Source organism: Hevea brasiliensis, chromosome 5, assembly GCF_030052815.1.
Source record: "Hevea brasiliensis isolate MT/VB/25A 57/8 chromosome 5, ASM3005281v1, whole genome shotgun sequence".
In the NCBI taxonomy this organism is placed as follows: domain Eukaryota; kingdom Viridiplantae; phylum Streptophyta; class Magnoliopsida; order Malpighiales; family Euphorbiaceae; genus Hevea; species Hevea brasiliensis.
In genome coordinates, this window is record NC_079497.1 from 11,917,530 (window position 1) to 11,930,125 (window position 12,596).

The 12,596-nt window shown below is 37.8% G+C and overlaps 1 pseudogene; it reads right to left on the reverse strand.

Annotated features, from left to right (window-relative positions):
• Positions 1–11,256: 11,256 nt before the first annotated feature.
• Positions 11,257–12,359, reverse strand: LOC131180075 (protein trichome birefringence-like 34; annotated as a pseudogene).
• Positions 12,360–12,596: the final 237 nt, after the last annotated feature.

Consider the following 12,596-nt stretch of genomic DNA (forward strand, 5'->3'; position numbering starts at 1 on the left):
CAAAGTAGGTGCCCAGAAATCTGGGTTAGACCAATCCGGCCAGCCATGTTATCTTGGGCTACAAAACTCCAAATGGAGTGATTCAAAAAGAGAATTAAAGCTAAGACAGTAAGGAACAAGTTTTATGAATAATACTTTGTAAAATTCTAACAGAAACTTGACCAATAGAATAGTGTAAAACAGGACACTAAATCTAAAAATTTGCAATTGGGCCTAGGAGACCTAAAATTTGAAGAAATAATCAAAACCAACAAATTAGGCACCCAAAATGTGGTATGTGGGTGTAATTGAATTTCCCATACCTATTAAGGATAAGAAAGTCAATATTTTGACTTGAATAGTATCATGAATAGTAACCATGAAATAAAAATTTTCAAGAGCATTAGTTTAAGCATATTGAGGCTAGAATTGAGCATATATAAATTAATTATTAGATTTATTGTGAGATAAGATACTAAAATACTGTCAATTGTGTGTTTCAGCTCAAAAAGACCCGGAAGGGACAAATGACTGAGTCAAGATCTAGAGGCGACTAACGTCAGGTTTGTGCACAATAAATTTATGTAATTATTTTCCAATTGAAAATTTGAATTGCTATGCTTTATGAAATCGCTGTGTTATTTATGAATTGTGTTGCCACTTTGTGACTGCAAAAATGACTTTGGAAATTGTTTGGGATCTCTCATAAATTATTGGAAATAATTGTTTTAAATTGATTTTGGATTCACACTTAACATGACAGTATCACATTATTCCTTCTCCATTTATGGGGTTGAGATCGTTTATTTTCCTCCCTCTCTGGCTTACCAGCTGAGGTCGAGATCGGATGAGTACTCATTAACTAGCTAACCACCTCCCTCATTGATTTTGATTAGTGAGGTTGTAGATCGCTTTGTCATGGTGTACAACACGACATTGATTGGAAATTTTGTGTCATGGCTTAAGTTGTGTATGCATTGGCAACACAATATTTATTAAATTGTTTGATCAAAATTGTGCTAAAAGACGCTTTAAAAAAATTGTGAAATATGATTGTGAAATTTTTGAACTGTGAATTGTTCATAAATGTTTTATATTATGCCTTTACATTTTATTATGCACCACTGAGTATTTTTGTACTCAGCGATAGTTCCTTTTGCTGTCGCAGATAGAGGCAAGGAAAAAGCAGCAGAGTGAACTGCTAATTATGGGGACTACCCAGAGACTTTTATACGGGTATTTGATTATACCCTTGTAATTTCTTAATGTAAATAATTTTGTAGTCATATGTACTTTTGTAACTGAGCAGTTGTACAGTTAATATGTAATACTATTGTCTTTTGAATTTTTATGTCTGTAAATCTAACTGCAAATGTAAATTTCTTATTTTGAATGCATTGTGAATAGCTTAATTTGAACTATTTGAGATAAAATTTTATTTTGAATTGTGGAGAAGGATAAGAATTGTGTTGATTTGAGTTTTGGTGTTTGAATTGGTGAAGTGTATTATTATTGGGAATGTTTTTCTACAAGTAAAATTTTTAGTTTTTCTCAATTACTGCCGGCACTCTGTTGAAATTTTTCCAGAATTTGTGAAAAAATAAAATGGACGATAATTTTAACTAGCTTTTAATCTTTAATTAAATATTTTTAGTTCCTACAAAAAATGCTCACCACTTCCAAAAAGTAAGAAAATGGTTTCAAAATCCCTTATAGTGTACTTAATGAGTTATCGATAGGTGAAGTTTGGTAGTTCATTAGGTATTTTATGGGATCATATTATACCTTACAAAGGGATAAGGTGTGATATGTTTTAGTGGTATCAGAGCATAGTTTTGAAATGAATTTTGATTGTGCATGTGCATATTTCCTTTGATAAGTACAACTGCTCAAGTGTCCTAAATTGATACATATGACATATTTACATCATGAATATACACTAATGGAGGTCAACCTCCTTGTGTTTGATCTCAGAAAGTAAAAATTTTTGAAAATGGAATGGAAGAGGGAGATCATTCCGTAGAGCAATCTGTTGAGGTTGAGGCCTAAGGGGAAGCCCCAGCACTCCAGAATGTGAGTGGGTCAGCCACTCCAACTCCTCCTTAAGCACTGCAGTTTTTTGCTCAGTTTGCACAATAGATGGCTGCGTTCTTTCAACAAATGGGGGGAAATGTGCCACTACAAGCTCAGATGCAAGCACCTGCAGCACAACCACAGCCCCCCAGCTCAGCAATATGAAAAATTAATGAAATTTGGGGCGACTGAGTTTAAGGGCACTGTGGACCCACTGGAAGCAAAACAGTGGCTAGAACTGATAGAAAGGGTACTCAAAAAGCTGCAATGTGCCGAGGAATTAAAATTTGAACACTCAGTATCTCTTCTACAAAGGGATGCGTATGAATGGTGGAAGACCATCCCCCATAGCCTGGTTGAGCCGCCTGTTCTTACATGGGCAGACTTTCTGAGGGAGTTTAGACAGAAATGGATCCCTGATACCTATGTTGATATGAAAGTGCAAGAATTTTTGAATCTGAAACAAGGTGATAGGACCATAGTAGAATATGAGCAGGACTTTTCAAGACTAAGCCACTATATTGGAAGCTTGGTTTCCAATCCTAGAGACAGATGCAAGAGGTTTGAGGGCGGGTTAAGGCCTACATTGAGAATGCAAGTAGTGGGGTTCCGACACCAGAATTTTTCTGAATTGATATCACAAGCCTTAGAATGTGAGAGGATAGAAATGGAAGGGTCAGTGAAGAAGAACACCCCAGATAAAGAGAAAACTGAGAAAGCTACTGGCCAACCTACTGAGAGCAGTTCTGGGAAGAGGAAACAGTTTGGGGGATCCAGCTCTCGCCGATCTGGTAGAGGCAGATTCTCTAGCCAAAGACCACTCTGGTCTAGTCAGCAAACTCAGCAAGCATCTCGAGGAGTATTATCAGTCCGGCAGTGTGAGACTTATGGTAGAACACACGGTGGGGTGTGTTTTAAGGCCACCGATGCATGTTTTAACTGTGGAGGGATCGGACATTTCACTAAAGATTGTACTAGTCCTCGCCGATCTGGACCTCCTGCCACATCTGAGGGATCAGCCTAAGCCTCTACTCAAAGAGGGTCACAGCCATCTGGTAGAGGTAGAGGTAGAGATAGGGGTAGCACCCCAGTAAGTTAAAGTACTGTTAACTAGCCAGAACCCAGTGGCGCACCAGCCAGAGTGTACACAATGCGTCAGAGGGAGGAAGCTGAAACATCAGATGTAGTAGCTGGTATTTTCTCTATCCTTGACCAAGACGTATATGTGTTATTTGATCCTGGCTCCACACATTTGTATGTCAGTGCTAGTATGATTTGTTCTACTACTATTCCGTGTGTAAGAATGGACTATGATGTGCTAGTAACTAGTCCATTAGGCCAGGAGGTTAGAGTAAATAGAATATATAGGGATTATCCTTTGGTGTCCAAGAACACACTTTTCTATCCGACCTAATTGAAATGCCCTTCAGAGATTTTGATATCATCTTAGGCATGGATTGGTTAGCCAGGCATCACACTATGATTGACTGTAGACTAAAGACCGTCACTTTTGGTCTTCCCCAATATGGTGATGTGGTAATACGCAGGGAGAGGCAATTATTGCCATCAAATATCATTTCAGCTGCACTGGCCAGAAAGATTATCAGAAAAGGGTGTGAAACATACTTAGCACATGTGATGGACACCCGAGTGGAGAGTCCAACGTTAAGGGACATCCCTACTGTATGTGATTATCCGAACGTGTTTCCTGATGAGTTGCCAGGATTACATCTGGAGAGAGAGGTGCAGTTTGAGATTGATGTTATGCCTGGTGTGGACCCAATCTCTATAACACCATACAGAATGGCACCAACAGAACTGAAAGAATTGAAAGTACAGTTGCAAGAGTTGCTGGACAAGGGCTTTATCCGCTCTAGTGTGTCACCTTGGAGAGCGCCAGTGCTATTTGTAAAGAAGAAAGATGGCACTCTGCGCTTATGTATTGACTATCGACAGTTGAATAAGGTGACAGTAAAGAATAGATATCCATTGCCCCGCATTGACGACTTGTTTGATCAATTGAGGGGTGCAGCTGTGTTCTCCAAAATTGACCTGAGATTGGGTTATTATCAATTGAAAGTACAAGAGCAGAGTATCCCTAAAACTGCCTTTAGAACTCGATATGGCCATTATGAGTTCCTAGTCATGCCATTCGGGTTAACAAATGCTCCAGCTGCTTTTATGGATCTGATGAATACTATCTTCAGACCATACCTTGACCAGTTTATTGTGGTATTTATTGATGATATATTGGTTTATTCGAGGAGTGCAGAGGAGCATGATAGACATCTGCGGATTGTACTGCAGACCCTAAGGGAGAAACAGCTATATGCAAAACTATCAAAGTGTAAATTTTGGCTGAGAGAAATATCCTTTTTGGGGCATATAGTATCAGCAGAAGGCATCAAGGTAGATCCTAGTAAGATTGAAGCTGTCCTTAATTGGAAGCCACCCAGAAATGTTACAGAGATTCGCAGTTTTCTGGGGTTAGCTGGATACTACCGCCATTTTGTGAAAGGGTTCTCCATGTTGGCTTCTCCACTGACCAAACTGCTTTAGAAAGATGTAAAATTTTAGTGGACGGATAAATGTCAACAGAGTTTTAATGCATTGAAGAAATATTTGATTGAGGCTCCAGTCCTGACTTTACCTACCCTGGGCAAAGAATACACAGTATATAGCGATGCTTCTCACAATGGGTTAGGTTGTGTACTGATGCAAGATCGAAATGTCGTTGCATATGCATCACGCCAGCTGAAACCGCATGAGAGGAACTATTTGACACATGACTTAGAGCTAGCAGCTATTATTTTTGCTCTTAAAATCTAGAGACATTATTTGTATGGGGAGAAGTGCTACATCTACACAGATTATAAGAGTTTGAAGTATCTGGGCACTCAGAAAGAGTTGAAATTGAGATAGAGGAGATGGTTAGAATTGATTAAGGACTATGATTGTCTGATAGACTATCAGTCAGGGAAGGCAAATGTTGTGGCTGACGCCTTAAGTCGTAAGACTATAGCAAGTCTACAGGTTTCTCCTTTGTCCACGGTACATGAGTTGAGAGAATTGCATGCCAGCTTAGAGATTAATGATGAGGGGCAAACAACAGTTGCATGGCATGTACAGCCAGTGTTGATTGATCATATCATAATGGCTTCTCAGAATGATCAGAAATATCAAAAGCTATTAGAAGAAGTCAGACAGGGCAGGAAACCAGAGTTCTCAGTGAGAGATGATGGCTTACTGCTACACCAGGGCAGGATGTGTGTTCCTAATAATGTTGATTTAAGGCAGATCATTATGAAGGAAGCACATGAGTCTCCCTTTGCTATGTACCCTGGTGGTACTAAAATGTATAGAGGGCTGAAAGAACACTACTGGTGGATCGGTATGAAAAGAGATGTAGTAGAATTTGTTTTCAAATGCCTAACTTGTCAGCAAGTGAAGGCAGAGCATCAAGTACCAGCTAGGTTGTTACATCCATTACCAGTACCGGAGTGAAAATAGGAGAGAATAACTATGGATTTTGTGATGGGACTTCCGAAGATACAGAATAGCCATGATGCAGTATGGGTCATTGTTGATAGATTGACCAAGTCTGCTCATTTTCTTCTAGTCCAGATGGACTACAGTTTACAAAGATTGGCCAAATTGTACATTGATAAGATAGTAAGACTGCATGGATTGCCAGTATCCATTGTATCTGACAGAGATCCTAGGTTCACTTCTAGATTCTGGGGTAGTCTTTAGAGAGCCCTAGAAACTATATTGAACTTCAGCATGGCATTCCACCCATAGACAGATGGCCAATCTGAGAGGGTAATTCAGATTTTGGAGGACATGCTGCAGACTTGTGTGATTGAGTTTGAGGGCAGTTGGGACACACACTTGCCTTTGATTGAGTTTGAGGGCAGTTGGGACATACACTTGCCTTTGATTGAGTTCACTTACAATAATAGCTACCAATCAAGCATTGAGATGCCTCCATATGAAGCTTTGTATGGTAGAAAATGTAGAACCCCGTTGTGTTGGGATGACATGGGTGAAAGAAAGATGATTGGGCCCGAAATTGTCCAACAAACTGAAGAGAAAATCAGATTGATCATAGATCGACTCAAGGTTGCATTAGATCGTCAGAAGTCCTACATTGATTTGAAGAGGCGAGACATTGAGTATACAGTGGATGAGAAAGTATTCCTCAAAGTTTCCCCTTAGAAGAAAATTATGAGATTTGGCAGAAAGGGGAAACTGAGTCCTCATTTCATTGGGCCATATGAGGTTCTAGAGAGAGTGGGTCCTCTGGCATACCGTTTGGCACTACCTCCAGAGTTGGAGAGGATACATAATGTCTTTCATATATTCATATTGAGGAGGTATAGATTCGACCCATCTCATGTACTACCAGTGGAAGAAATTGAAGTAAATCCAGACCTCACATATGAGGAAGAACCCATAGAGATTCTGGCTTATGAGGTGAAGCAGCTACGGAACAAGCAAATACCGTTGGTAAAGGTGCTGTGAAACCATCATTCAGGCTAGGAGGCTACTTGGGAACGTGAAGAGGGTATGAGGAGACAGCACTCACAGTTGTTCAAAGACTGATACCAGTTATAATTTTGAGACGAAATTTATTTTAAGGGGGAGAGAATTGTAACACCCCTATTTGCATGGCCTGGTATATTTTACTATTCTGGTGATCGGTATCGGTCCGGATAATTAAGGGGATTAGAACCACATCTGAGACACCAAGATAAGCCCTGAATGCAAATAAATAGTGACTACCCGATAGGTAAGTATAAATAAGAAAAACAGAATATAAGAAGTTAAATGAGTCGGGAGTCACAGAGATGGGTGACCTTCTCAGGAAGTGACTGCGAGGTCAGTCTTAACCTGAATTTTGAATCGAAAAATATGACGCTGCTATCCTTAGGACTATTGCGAATACAATGGAAAAGAGAAAATCATAGAAAAGAATTGTTAAGCAGGTCAAATAATTAGGTCAGAGATCTGGAAGAAATATTGAATAACTAGCAAACTAGATCAGACCGGCGAGGGGCAATTTGGTCAATTCACCCCTAGAGCTGACTCCTGACCTAACTGTCCAATAAAATTGAAGAAATGAAAAATTCAGAATAGAGAATTAAATTAAAGAATAAAAGAAAAATGGAGGAAATAGAAAAAGAAAAGAAAAAAGTGGATTATCACATCATCATCTTACCTCATGCATGATGCAATAATTTCTAAATTTTAAAATTTGATATTAGGGGATAATTATAACTTAAAAGACAATTAAAATAAAATGAAAATCAATTTTTTTACTTGGTCTTCTTCAAGTGCCGTAGCCTTCTTCCTCACCTCTCTCTCTCTTTCCATTTCCACCTCCATTAAAGCTTGAATACAAGCTTGATTTCACTCAACAAAACCCTAAATTCCCTAAAATTAATCCATAAAAATTTGTTATCTTCACTCGAGGAGGCATTAGAAGAAGGAAAGAAAAGAAGAAAAGGAAGAAAGTGAAGAATTGAAAGTCAAGTGGAGGTTAGTAATTTAAGTTGAAAATTTTAGTTTATTATTTGTGTGTTTAGCTCAATTAACCTAGAACTCAACTTAAAAATCAAAAGAAAATACCTATGGGGGATTGATTGGGATTTCGGCCAACCAAAGGTGGAGTTGGAATTTGGAATTGAATGAATTTGATGCATTTGAATAGTTGTTTAGGTTGAATTATGTATGTAGACCATGGATATATATTTTGATTTCATTAGATATTAAATTTATGTAATTAGGGTTCTTGAGCATGTGAAAATTTGGAAAAAAATTGGGGAATTGGTCAATTGATGCAATTGACCTTGGTTGAGTTGAGAAATGGTCAATTGGGACCATTTGTGGTGTGTGTGAATTGGTAGAACCAAATTGTAATTCGGATTGGTTAGTGTTCATATTCTGGCAGCTTGACATAGGTCCGTTTCATGAACCAAAACTGAAAATTTACCAACCCAATTGGTATGAGGCCAATTGGGAATGAAAACAGACACATAATGACACATTTTTCATTCAGGAATCATGCCCAAAAAATGACCATAACATAGTGAATAATTAGGTCAAACCCGGGTGTAGTGCACTGCCACTGTACCAAAATGACCAAATGAACAGTTCATTTGGCCATAATTTGGGCTATAGAGGTCCAAATGACCTAATTTTTGTGGCATTGGAAATGTATGACATAGCACTACAACTTTCATGGAGAACACTAACTCAAATTCTGCTCATAACTAAGTTATTTTTCCACCCAAAGTTAATGATCCAAAACTGCCAGAACCAAAGTAGGTGCCCAGAAATCTGAGTTAGACCAATCCGACCAGCTATGTTCAAATGGCCATATCTTGGGCTACAAAACTCTAAATAGAGTAATTCAAAAATGGAATTAAAGCTAAGACAGTAAGGAACAAGTTTTATGAAGAACACTTTGTAAAATTCTAATAGCAACTTGACCAATAGAACAGTGCAAAATAGGATACCAAATCTGAAAATTTGCAATTAGGCCTAGGAGACCTAAAATTTGAAAAAACAAATCAAAACCAACAAATTAGGCACCCAAAATGTGGTATGAGGGTGTAATTGGATTTCCCATACTTATTAAGCATAAGAAAGTCAACATTTTGACTTGAATAGTATCATAAATAGTAATCCCGAAATAAAAATTTTTAAGAGCTTTAGTTTAACCATATTGGGGCTAGAATTGAACATATATGAATTAATTATTAGATTTATTGTGAGATAAGATACTGAAACACTGTCAATTATGTGTTTCAGCTGAAAAAGACCCGAAAGGGATAAAGGACTGAGTCAAGGCCTAAAGAAAATTCACGTCAGGTTGGTGCACAATAAATTTATGTAATTGTTTTCCAATTGAAAATTTGAATTGCTATGCTTTATGAAATCGCTGTGTTATTTATGAATTGTGTTGTCACTTTGTGACTGCAAAAATGACTTTGAAAATTATTTGGGATCTCTCATAAATTATTGAAAATAATTATTTTAAATTAATTTTGGATTTACACTTAGCATAATAGTATCACATTATTCCTCCTCCATTTATAGGGTTGAGATCATTTATTTTCCTCCCTCTCTGGCTTACCAACTGAGGTCGAGATCGGATGAGTACTCATTAGCTAGCTAGTCACCTCCCTCATTGATTTCGATTAGTGAAGTTGTAGATCGCTTTGTCGTAGTGTACAACACGGCATTGATCGAAAATTTTGTGTAATGGCTTAAGTTGTGTATGAATTAGTAACACTGTGTTTATTAAATTATTTGACCAAAATTGTACTAAAAGACGCTTTTAAAAAACTGTGAAATATGATGGTGAAATTTTTGAACTGTGAATTATTCATAAATGTTTTATATTATGCCTTTACATTTTATTGTGCACCACTAAATATTTTTATACTTAGCTATAGCTCCTTTTAATGTCGCAGATAGAGGCAAGGAAAAAGCAGCAGAGTGAGCTGCTGATTGTGGAGACTACCCAAAGAATTTGGTATGGGTATTTGATTATACCCTTGTAATTTCTTGATGTAAATAATTTTGTAGTCATATATACTTTTATAACTGAGCAGTTATACAGTTAATATATAATACCATTGTCTTTTGGATTTTTATGTCTGTAAATCTAACTATAAATGTAAAATTCTTATTTTGAATGCATTGTGCATAGCTTAATTTGAACTATTTGAGATAAAATTTTATTTTTAATTGTGGAGAAGGATGAGAATTGTGTTGATTTGAGTTTTGGTGGCTGAATTGGTGAAGTGTATTATTATTGGGAGTGTTTTTCTACAGATAAAATTTTTTATTTTTCTCAATTACTTTCGGCACTCTGTCAAAATTTTTCTAGAATTTGTGAAAAAATAAAATGGACAATAATTTTAACTAACTTTTAATTTTTAATTAAATATTTTTAGTTCCTACCAAAAATGCTCACTACTTTTAAAAAATAAGAAAATAGTTTCAATTAAATTTTCAATTAAATATTTTTAATAGTTCATTAGGTATTCTATGGGATCATGATATGCCTTACAGAGGGGTAAGGTGTGACGGTGAGTGGTGAGGGAGATTGCTTGGAAGCTTCTGGTTTTGCAATTAATAAGGATGGCGCTGTTATAAAAATAGATGGTGGTTTGGTAATAGGCAAGGTTCCGGCAAGGAAAGGCGATGTAGCGTGGTTTGGTGTTGCGGTGAAATCGGCCCTTTTCCCAGCAAGGTAGATGGAGATGAAGCGGTTGTGGCCATTTTAGGGATCACTGTAGCCTTGAGCCATGGCCCATACATCTATTTGCCTGAGATTTATAGTTTGTAGCTTGCTCTGAAGGCCCTACAGAACAGTCTTAGCAAAGATGCCCAACAATACCACATTCGAAGCAAATATCAGGTAATTTTTCATATTTCAAATTGACCCAATGCTGCTCTCCATTAGGTTTCACATTCTGAAAGCCTGGAATTATCGGTTTCTCAACATTAATAATGGCTCTGAGTCGCAAGAAGAGAGGGAAACCAAAGTCTCCATCTTGGGTCATATCAACCTCCAGAAATTCCCTAACAAGATTCCCAATAATCTTAGCATTGCTAATGTTTGTTTGATTTGATGGCAACCCATGGGCTTGTAGCCAGATGGGTATGTGGTTGAAGGAAATCTCTTTGTAAGCTTTATCTGACGGCCATTCTCGTATAGATAAAAGCTGATTATGAATGCACCAGGGGCAGTTTTGTAAGACATAACAAACATCCACCTCATGGTTAAAAGTAAAAAGGAAAAGATTAGGTTTTTTGGGGGAAATGGTAAAGGGTTGTTTAGTGCTCCAAATTTTGGTTAGGATTGCTTTGAGGGTGGAAACAGAGAAGACCTTATGTGAAAGAATTTTCCCTGCAAGCACTTTCCTGTGGTTAAAAGTATGGTTATCTTGGTTGGCAGTAAGTTGCAACACTGGCTCTTGCAGGTCAGATTTTTGGCTTTGTTAATGAGTGTGGTGATATTCTCTTCAAAGTCCGACATGGTAGGTAGGTGAATGGGGTAAGAGGAGACAGTTGGAAGAGGTTGAAGGCAAGGCAGAAAGTATAAGACTGGAAGGAAGGGAGCAAGGTAGGAGAAAAAACAGGGATCTTCAATCCCACTCAATAAGGGCTTCAACCCCAAACCCTGTATTCACTCGGAACCACCAATTTTTGGGGGGTTTTCTTGAATAAATTTCCAGGAATTGAAAAAGAAAAAGATTTCCAAGCTAGTTTCAATCGGAAATTAGAATCTATCACAGATTAATAATGTGAGAATAAAGAAGCTCATTGCACACATCAGGCAATCTAGGGAGGCACCAATGTATACATTCTGCATAACTTTCTGGGTTCGATAATTTTTCTTCTGTTGAGGGTTCCCTATTCTTTTTATGTATCCCTCTTTGAACACTTGCTCTGTTTCACCATAGCAATTTTGATCTTCTGCTCCACCTCACTCTGAAGCCCTGCAAGGATAAAGAAGTTACATTTGGAGTTGAGCAGAGAATAAAGAAGCAATGGATCACATACTTTTGGTGAGTTGGTGACATGCAAATTGCTGACGAAGAGATAATGTGCACCTTGAGCCAATCAGCCCTTGTCTTCAAAGCCATCTCATAAACTCTTGGCGTCTTTACAGGTTTTTAAATTCCATCTGGGCTTTGAATGATTCCCATATGATAAAAAAGCATATATCAGATTTGCAATTTAATTGCATACTTAGGTGACTGGTTGGTTGGTTTCAAGCCTTCAAGGCTACTTACAGAACTATCATTTGGGACCTTCTCCATCAAAGAGAGCTATTTGAAACGAGAATGTCTGCATCAGTCCAATCCCCGACACGCTTCTCACTTGCCTGAACTCTTACAATCCGATCAGATACACGGTGGTTAAATGGATCATCGGAGTTTGACTCCACTAGCAATGGATCCCAGTAGAACTCGATCGATGCATTATATTGCTTTAAAAATTCAACAACTTTAATGACACAACTGAGCTAAAATGCATAATTCAATGTTTTTTACAAAGTATAAAAAGAAGGCCCTTGCAGGATTGATTGAAAAGGCACTTTGTTGAGAGTGGGATTTGAACCCACGCCCTTTTGGACCAAAACCTTATTCTGTCACCCCAAGACCAACTCGGCCATGTCAACGAGCATGCAGTGATTTTCTGTAAATTTCTAAATAAATTACATCAAAGCCGCTGGTACATGGATTTTTTTTTCCTCGGGGAATGGAGTCCACGAGACGCGCCATTGAAACTAATTGTCCTCTGTTCACGGATACCCACAAACATAAGCCTCTTGTTCCTAGCCTCTCATGCAATGTCGTGGCATTGGAGTTTTTTGAACCTTAACTTCTTACTCTCTGTCGCAATTACTCGATCATGAACTACTAGATCAATGACAGAAAATAGATCAAAGGACAAATCCAACTCTTTTCTTTTTTATAAATTTAATAATGGTAAAAATATTGAAGAAATGGAAGACTTGA